Source organism: Talpa occidentalis, unplaced genomic scaffold, assembly GCF_014898055.3.
Source record: "Talpa occidentalis isolate TD23 unplaced genomic scaffold, MPIMG_talOcc4v2.1 talOcc4.8, whole genome shotgun sequence".
In the NCBI taxonomy this organism is placed as follows: domain Eukaryota; kingdom Metazoa; phylum Chordata; class Mammalia; order Eulipotyphla; family Talpidae; genus Talpa; species Talpa occidentalis.
Genome location: NW_023605194.1, coordinates 31,445,693 through 31,454,720, shown reverse-complemented (window position 1 = coordinate 31,454,720; position 9,028 = coordinate 31,445,693). Strand labels below are relative to the sequence as shown.

The 9,028-nt window shown below is 36.8% G+C and overlaps 1 pseudogene; it reads left to right on the top strand.

Moving 5' to 3' along the window:
* The first annotated feature begins 5,764 nt into the window (after positions 1-5,764).
* LOC119234615 (ATP synthase subunit g, mitochondrial-like) lies at positions 5,765-6,090 on the top strand (annotated as a pseudogene).
* The last annotated feature ends 2,938 nt before the right edge of the window (positions 6,091-9,028 follow it).

Below are 9,028 nucleotides of genomic sequence, written 5' to 3'. Positions count from 1 at the left end.
CCAGAATTAACACTGTACATTTCCTAATTGAAAATAGAAAATGTACAGCACAAGAAATTAAAAATATATAAATACACCCATACCAGAGCTAATCTCTTTGAAATTTCAAAGCAATGGAAATGAAGAGAAGTTCCTAGAAGCCTTCAGAGATGGAGAAATAGGTTACAAAGGATGAAGAATCAGAACAGCAGCCAGTGTAAGCTAGAAGACAATGGAACAAAGTCATCAAAATTCAGAAGGAAAGATGATTTCTAAACTGAATGTTATACACAACCTAACTATTGATTAAGGTTGAGAATAAAGGAATTTCAGAAATATAAAATGCCAAATAATTTGCCCACCCTTCCTTCAGCAAAATGTATAGGCATAAACCAAGAAAGAGGAAGACAGAGGACAGAAGGAAGAGAAGGTCCAACACAGAAGAAAAGAGAATTTGTAGGAAGGTAGTTGGGCACTATGAACAAAGAGAAATTGCTCCAGATTGGAGCACTCTGCTCTGAGAGGGATGCTTGAAGATGATGACATTGACAGAATAAATGATATGAAAGAAAATAGGACATCTGTATGAATGGTAGAAAAAAATCTGAGTTTAGTTAATGTAAGGACACAGAAAATAAAAAGCTAGGTCCTAAGTTGAAAATTCAGGTAATGTAATTCAAATATGTTACTTGAAAAATCACAGGTTAATAGCAACAGCTAGGAGTTGAGAGTGATCACTTCTGGGGAAATAAAGGAAGAGACTGAGAATTCTGTCTGAAGAATCCCTGGCAAACTACTTAACTCATTAAACTATATAACTTTGAAAAACATGAGTACTAAAAAATATGGAAGTAAAGTATGTAAGGATTAACTCCTTAGGACATAAAACACACCTTGGTAACTTAAATCCAACCTCTAGGAATTAAGAACTCTAGCAAATTATCCTGCAAAGTAAAAAATAACAAATTTTAAGGGGAAAAAAGAGCAAGAAATAAGCAGCATCGCTTTTATGCTATAACTCTGGCCAAATACATGACATCAGTAGCAGAAATCCTTAGACTTCTGTGCTTCCTTAGGCTTCTGTGCTTCCTATACAGAGGGTACAACAGTATCTCACAGGATTGCTGTAAGTCTTAAATCAGATAATGAATATAAAGTGCTTTTAGCAATATCGGATATAAATATTATTAACATTGGTAATAATCCACTCTTTTCTAAGTAAATGAAATTCGTTTTGATTATCAAATCATCAATTCAATAATCACAATGATATTGAAAGGTTTACCTTGTCCACTCAGAATTCAGCCTTTTTCTCATGTCTCCTAAAAATGAGATAGGGAGAAAAATTGATTACCCAAGAGAAATAGAAATAACAATAATGAAAGTTGTTTGTAGAGAAGCTTATCATGCTGAATAATTTATTATACCTGAAAAACTACTCAGGTCAGATAACTACTTTATCTTACACTTTTTAGCTTAATTATGACCATTCACTCTCATTGAGCAAGTCAGCAATTAAAATTGAAAATTTTCTACCAAACATACATTAATTAACTCAGTACACTGAAGCAAACATTTTTCCATTTCAAAGTAGGTAAAGTCTCCATCTAACTATGCACAGGTTGTGTTCTCCCAAGTTTAGTTGTTTTTATACTTTGCTATAAACTTGAGGAAAAATTTTTCAAAGAAACAAAATTATAGAATAAAGTTGAAATTCTGGGCAATAAACAAAGACCAATTTAAACCATAAAGTACCTAAGAACTATGGAAAAAGAAAGGGATCAATATACCATGTTAGTGACTTTCAACCACATCTTTTGTGCTCCCACATAGCATATCATAGCTCTTATTTGAGATGAGGGACTGTGCCACACTTTGTTTCATTCATCTTTGTATCCTTATAAACATCAGAAGTTTAAAATATTCATCTAATGAATGAATAACTGTACAATTCCAACTGTACTCTTTCTATGGAGAATAGTAGAATTTCTAATTGAAGGAATGCCATTCTTTATCTTGGCAACAAGACAAGAGCAAAAAATGTGTGAGTATATATTCCATCTATACAACTATTCCTCCTAGAAATCACCTTTCAGTCACAGATCTCTTATACTGTTTCTAAGTAAATATAAGTCAATAGGTAGGATTTTAATAATATAAAATTTGACTTCCAAGATATCCTCAATTTCTTGCCTTTTACCAGTACATTAAATAAAAAGAGCAGTTATCAACATTTTATCTGGGAAGAATTTTGTGGGGGGTTTTTTGGCCAGTTTTACTGATAGAATTAACATACAACATTGTATGACTTTAAGGTATACAACATAATGATTGTTACATATATCAAAATGATTACCACAGTAAGTTTAGTTAATATCCATCACCTCACAGTTACAATTTTCTTTCTTATGATTTCTCTTAAGATTAATCTCAAAATTCAGCCACACAATACCAGTATTGCTCACTAGAGTCACCATGCTGTACATTACATCCCCAAAACTTATTTCTCTTGTAAACAGAAGTCTGACCACCTTCATCCATTTTTTTTTTTCATGCCCAACCATATGCCTCTACCACCAATCTGTTCTACTTCTATGCCTTGGATATTTTAAGACTTCACATAAGTGATTTCATACAGTGTTTCTCTGTCTTATTTCACATAACATAATCCCTTCAAGGTTTTTCTGTGTTGTCACAAATGACAGGATTTCCTTTTTATGGTTAAATAATATTCCACTGTGATTATAGACCCCATTTTCTTTACTCATTCATCCATTAATGAACATGTAGATTGTTTGTATGTCTCAGTTATTATAAATAATGCTGCTTTGAACATGAGGATGCAAATATCTTGAGATAATTAATTCTGTTTCCTTTGGATATGTAGCCAAAGTAGAATTTCTGAATCATTTGTCTTTCTACTTTTTAGGTAGATTTTTTTATTTGCAATATCTGCACTACTTGTAATTAGTACTGAAAGTTATCTGCAAACTTAACACTAATACTGCTAACTTAATGCTTCCCCCAAAAAGTATTGTGTCAATATTCAGGCCAAAATCCTGAGTGAAATCCAATTAATTCTCTAGCTCAACTGCACCAGAAGTGAAATAGATGAAAAGCAGCCAACATACGTACAGTAACAAATAATTTGAGGCACCAAAATAATTGTAAAAATAACTAAAATCACAGGTTAATATCATAGAATTTAGTAAACATGTTCAATTTCCTCGATGTTACTGGCTTTCATAGTTTTAGTTTAAAACCAAAGAGAAATTCACCTAAAAAAGAACTCCTCAATTTTCATTACTCTAAGAAAATGATTCAATCTCTATAAAATATCCTTAGGGCCTCCCAGGTGGCGCAGCGATTGAGTGCTAGGCTGCAAAGCTGCCCACAGCCTCTGCAAGGCTGGTTCCATCCCCGGCCGCAGGGCGGGGGTCCCACATGGTGCACAGACCTCTCCTGCCGCCCGCTGCTCCCCTCAGCAGTATACTTCGTCAGTCTGCCTGTTCTGCTCTCCGCTCTTTCTCTGGTGAATTCTCTTAACCTCCCATGCCTCTGATTGTACCCAGTGCTTGTATAAATAAATAAATAAATCTTTAAAAAAAATAAATAAATAGGGCCTCCCCGGTGGCGCAGCGGTGGAGCGCTGGGTTGCGAAGCTGCCCGCAGCCTCTGCAGCGCAGGTTCAATCCCCGGCTGCTCCCGGCCACCACATGGCGTGCAGACCTCTCCTGCCGCCCACTGTTCCCCTCAGCAGTGTACTTCGGTCCTTCTGCCTGCTCTGCTCCCCGCTTTGGCTCTGGTGAATTCTCTCACCCTCCTGCGCTTCTGACTGTACCCAGTGCTTGTATAAATAAATAAATAAATATTTAATAAATAAATAAAATATCCTTAAAGGGATAAAGATTAATTTATCCTAGAGAGTCAGAGCTCAAGTCAAGCTTTACAGATGATTGATAATCACATTTCTTCTTCCAAACATAAAATTAATATAAATTGTCACCTTAAAAGAGAAAAGGCATGAAAAGCACTTAAGAGCCAACCCAGCATTAAGAATTACTCCATAAATATTTCTCTTGAGTGCTCTTTCTGCTTTGATTCTGTACTCCAATGAAACCAATTAACTATCTTTATAATGATTTTATGTAAATTTACAAAAAAAAATATGCATTATGACAAATGTAGGCTGAAAGTTTAAAATGACTAAGAGCAACAAAAGCAGAGAGGCAGTGTAATCAGTGGAGGAGACAAAAGCATCTCAAACCACTTACAATATCTTTCATACAAAGATTTTTAAGGGAGGTCTTTATATAATGTTTGTGAAAATATTTTCATATTCAAGAAAATTTAATCACAATTAAATCTATTTTGAATTTCAAGAATATTTTTTGTAGAAAAGAGCCATGCTCAATTTCTCTGCATTAGTAAATTGTGTAATAAAACATGAAATTCACAAAGGAAAAGCAAATCAGGCACTTTAATATGTCACTTTAGTGATCTATCCTTATGCAAAAGTACATATCACCATTCCAAGCATAGTCTAAACTTTTTTTTTTAAAGATTTATTTATTGGGCCTCCCCGGTGGCGCAGCGGTTGAGCGCTGGGTTGCGACGCTGCCCGCAGCCTCTGCAGCTCTGGTTCAATCCCCGGCTGCTCCCCGGCCACCGGAGGAGGGTCCCACATGGCGGCCGCCCGCTGCTCCCCTCAGCAGTGTACCTTGGTCCTTCTGCCTGCTCTGCTCCCCGCTCTGGCTCTGGTGAATTCTCTCACCCTCCCGCGCTTCTGACTGTACCCAGTGCTTGTATAAATAAATAAATAAATCTTTAAAAAAAAAAAAAAAAAAGATTTATTTATTCATGTATACAAGAACCCAGGTACAGGCCACATGTGCGGGAGGGTGAGAGGATTCACCAGAGACAGAGTGGGGAACAGAACAGGAAGACTGACTAAAATACACTGCTGAGGGGAGCAGCAGGCCAGACAGGAGAGGTCTGCCACACCACGTGGGTATCTCCGCGGCAGGCTGGGATCGAATCTATGCTACAGAGGCTGTGGACAGTTTCGCAGTGCTGCGCTCAACTGCCTGCGCCACCAGGGAAGCCCATATTCTAAACTTTTAGGAGATGTGGGTGAATGGAAGAACAAGAGGGCATAAAAAAACTATACTATCTTTACAGTGTTGGTTTATATTTTATTTTTTTAAAGGTTTATTTATTTATTTATACAAGCACTGGGTACAGTCAGAAGCGTGGGAGGGTGAGAGAATTTACCAGAGCCAGAGCGGGGAGCAGAGCAGGCAGAAGGACCGAAGTACACTGCTGAGGGGAGCAGCGGGCTGCAGGAGAGGTCTGCGCGCCATGTGGGACCCTCCTCCGGTGGCCGGGGAGCGCTGCAGAGGCTGCAACCCAGCGCTCAACCACTGCGCCACCGAGGAGGCCCGGTTTATATTTTAATATTTTCATTCTTAAAACAAACTGAGACTCCCATTTGGCTGTGGATGGGCTGTCATGAGCACTAATATTATCAGGATAATATTTTAATAAACATGTCTCTTATTTCTTTCTAACTATGTTAAATAGTATTAAAACTACATAACATGATATATAGATATGCTGCTTTGGAAAAACAGTTTGGCAGTTTCTCAAAAAGTTAAACAGAATTAGCCAGTCATTCCATCTTAGATATAGACCAAGGAGAACTGAAAAATATGTTCACATAAAAGCATTCACAAATGTACATTCAGCGGGCCATTCGGGGCCACAGACTCTCCATTCTAGAGCCATGACCCAATTTGTCCATAACCTCAGGGAGAAGGGCCCGGTGCTGCTGCTGTGACTTACTCGAAACCTCGATTGGCCACATTTTGGAGCTATGCCAAGGTTGAGCTGGTTCCTCCAACCCCTGCTGAGATCCCTGCAGCTATTCAGAGCCTGAAAAAAATAGTCAATAGTGCTAAAACTGGTAGCCACAAAGAGCTCACAGTCAAGGAAGCTCTGCTGAACGATTTGGTGGCCACTGAGGATTGGATGTGGTTCTATATTGACGAGATCATAGGCAAGCGTGAGCTCATTGGCTATAATGTTGGAAGACCAATCTTTAATATCTGATTATATTTGGTTTACTATTTGTGTATTCTTGGACCATGTGTAATCAGAAGGGTATTTGAATAAATGAATGTGTCAAAATGTAAAAAACAAAAAAGCAAAAAAAAAAAAAAAAGCATTCACAAATGTTCACAGTGTACACACAACAGCCAAAAAGGGGAAACAATCCAAACATCCATCAACTGATGAATGGATAAACAAAATGTAGAATGGAGTATTATTCAGCCATAAAAAGGGATGAGATACTGACATATGCCACACCCTAGATAAACCATGAAGACATGCCAAGTGAAAGGATCCAAGATGTAAGGCAATATGTCATATGATTCCACTTATATGAAATATTCAGAGTAGGTAAGTCCATATATAGAGACAGAAGCAAATTACTGACTGCCAGGACTGGGAGAAAGAGAAAATATGGGGTAACTGCTTGATGGGCATAGAGTTTCCTTTGAACATGAAGAAAAAGTTCTGGAATTAGATACTGGTGATATTGCACAACATTGTGAATATCTTTAACACCACGAAACTTTCATGTTCTATGAATTATATCTCAATTAATAAAAGAAACCTTACAGAACAACAAAAAAAAGATGCTAGCATCTTATCTGAAAAAACTAACTTCCAAAATAAATGTTGATTATTTTGGTACCTCTTTATTTTTCTTTAATTGAGGTGACCTTGGTTTACAGCACTGTACATGTTTTAGGGTTATAGGCTTACCTCTTTGAATACATATTACCACAACATGCCCACCACCAAAGTACCAATTATCCTCCACCACAGTGCAATGGGTACACTTCACCCTTTGCTCCCAAACCCTGGTGGTCTCAGTTCCCTAGTCAGATTGCAAGGGTTGGGTTTTTTGGGGGTTTGGGGGGAAAGAGTGGAGTGGAGGTTAGTTTTGTCTGTCCCTTTGCTTGCTTTATATTCCACATGTAAGTGAAATCATCCATTTTGCGTCTTTTTCCTTCTGACTTATTTGTTTAGTATAACCGCTCCCCCCCCCACCCCGGTTCCATCCATGTTATCCCAAATAACAAGAGTTCACTTTTTTATATAGCTGAGTAGTATTCCACTGTGTATCTGTATCACATCTTTATCTACTCATCTATCACTGGGCTCTTCGGTTGTTTTCATAACTTGTCTTTTGTAAACAGTGCTGCAGTGAACATAGGCATGCATATATCCCTTCAAATTAGTGTTTTTATATTCTTTGGATAGATGTCTAGGAGTGAAATTGCTGGATTATTTGGGAGGTCTGTTTTTAATATTTTGAGAAACCTCTGTATTGTTTTCCACAGGCACTAAACCAGCCTACATTCCCACCTAAGTGTATGAGGGCTCCTTTTTCTCCACACCCTTGCCAAATACTTATTGGTATCTCATTGTGATTTGATTTTGATTTGCATTTTCCCAATAAGTGATGATGAGCATTTTTTTCATGTGCTATTGCTAAGACAGCACATGGTAAGATATCGTACACCTACATATCTTATTTAGAGAAATGTCCATTCAGATCTTTGGCCTATTTTTTGATTGGGTTGTTTTGTTTTTGATTTTTATGAGTTCTTTGTACATCTTGCATATTAACCACTATCAGATGTATGAGGTACAAATATTCTCTCCCATTCAGTAGGATATCTTTTTGTAAAAACCTCATTGTTAATTTGATAAGAACATAACACCAAACATTTTTTCAAAATTAAGCCTTTTTCTATAATGCCCAATGCAATCCTTAAGCTTTTCTATTTGTTAAGAATTCCCATAAAACTCTTAGCAAGAGTTTTGCAATGTTTAGTAGATTCCTTCTGCCCAGTAGGAATCCAAACAATTCAAATGAATTTTAAAATGGACAGTTTATTGCCAGCATCATCATATGAAGAATTTTAGCATAGGAGAAAAATGTTTATTTCCAATGAAAAAAGGGCAAAAGATCAAAAACTTTTAAAACAGCAGAATTTACTTGGTCTACTTTAGCACTCATAAACTTATCTTTGACATGCTTTTTTTTTTTTAATTTTGATGTTCAACAGAGAAACACAACATCAAAAAATTTCCAGACCAAATGTAGTAATGGTCAATTAACCTACTTTACTTCAAATACAAGAGAAAATACCCCTTCTACTGACCCTAATTCTAAGGCAGGGCCAAATGCTGTCACCCATAATAACATGCCCAATTGTTTGTTAACAGTTCTTCCTGTCTATTCCCAGTGGGGTTGGAGTAGAGTAGGTTCTCCATATACAACAGTTCATTACATAAATTACCAAATTAAATAAAAGTTTCAAGCTAAAATAATAACATCTACTTTGGGCCCACACAAACCCGGCAATAGAACTCAATGCTTTATACATATTATTAACTTATTCCAACTTCATGACACCTTACTGATAGTTAAGTAACTTGCCTAAGGCCAAAACTCTAGACACAGCAAATTCAGGATTCAAGTCAAGATCTGTCAGACATAAAATAATTTTCACTAAAATAATCCAAAAATGGACTACAAAGGAATACATTTTCAATATAATTCGCAAACATTCGTATTCTCTAGAATACAGTTTCTAAATATTTAGGGAATGAGAAAGAAAAAAAGTTGTTGTAAAGGACATTACTGAAGAATGAAGAGAGGTGTCTGGGGAAACATGCAGTATATTGTGCCTACTATGTGCCAGGTGCTGTACTGGCTAGTTTAAATGCATGAACACATAACTGGTGCAACAATTTGGGGAGATACAATCAATACCTTCTTTTTTACAGAAGAGGAAACTGAAACTGAGAAGGTTCAGGAGGGTCCACAAGGTTATAGAAATTGCAAGGAACTAAAGTGAAATTAGACAGCAAATTTGGTCCAGTAATAAATATTTAGTGATTATCACTACTATGTATCAAAGCTAGAAGAGGCACTTAGAAAATTAAAGATTCCATACATACAGCTCAA